Here is a 1,016-nt window from a genome sequence, read left to right as displayed (position 1 = left end):
ACAATAGGCCCTTTTAAAAATAAGTTTCAGAGATTAATATTTCCCTAACAATTCTTTTCCAACTAAATTCTTTATCCAAAGATTGGTTAAAATATATACTATAGGTAAGGCAACAGTAAAATATTTTAAAGGATAAAGAACTATAAGTTTAGAAGAAAATCTTAAGTGCCAAATTAAGATATTTTCTTTTGTTATACCCTGACTACAAACTTCTTTTTGTTGAGATAAAAAATTTCAGGACATTATACATTATATTTAAAATGTTAGCCACGTTCTTGTAAATAAAAACATGTTTTACACAATATTTTAGTCAAAACATCAAGGAAGGAAAATCAATTAAATAATGAAATGTATGCAAAATATATATTCACATATATACAGTAATACGAATGATTGTTATAAGACCAACAAAAATACCTTGACTAAATTCACAAACGTGAACACTGTACAGTTCTCACCCTACAAGCAACCTGTGTTCAAATAACTGTCTGAACACTGCTCTGAACAGTGGCTGCCATAGAAGCCCTCCTAAAAAGCAAACAAAGGCAAATTGGAGCTACCAGAAATTCTGTCTGTTTTGAAGCTGAAGATGGGAAGAAGCCATGAAAAGTAGAGGCAATGAAAAGCACAGTTTAAAGGAGCTGACCTTAAGGGCACTCTCCTACCCCAATTATTCTCTACTACCGAATTTTTCTTAAACTTCCTGAGAGTCCACCAAATAGACGGTTATGTAGGTTAACATATATCATCCATTTATCAAAATTAATAACTCTGAAAGTTAGTAGTCATACTTCATTACATAGCACTACAAATGTATTCCACCTGTTTGCTTTTCTCCTAACACAATCTGCAATTAGAAGGAATGGAAAGAAGCAGGATTAAACTATGGCAGTCTCCCCAGATCTATGTTTCTCCCAGAATGCTCCATTTGTTTCAAAACTATACCTTCCTTCCTGCCAATCAACATTTTCATTCATTGGCCTAGCACAATATATCTTTACTCACTTCTCCAAAGA

At 32.8% G+C, this 1,016-nt stretch overlaps 1 protein-coding gene across 2 annotated transcripts in view; it reads right to left on the bottom strand.

The window, feature by feature from the left end:
- The window catches only part of GOLM2 (golgi membrane protein 2), a 98,888-nt gene that overhangs the window by 39,242 nt on the left and 58,630 nt on the right, over window positions 1-1,016 (bottom strand). The window lies entirely within an intron of this gene.

Source organism: Trichechus manatus, unplaced genomic scaffold, assembly GCF_000243295.1.
Source record: "Trichechus manatus latirostris isolate Lorelei unplaced genomic scaffold, TriManLat1.0 scaffold00076, whole genome shotgun sequence".
NCBI lineage: Eukaryota > Metazoa > Chordata > Mammalia > Sirenia > Trichechidae > Trichechus > Trichechus manatus.
This window is presented reverse-complemented; position numbering and strand designations above follow the sequence as displayed.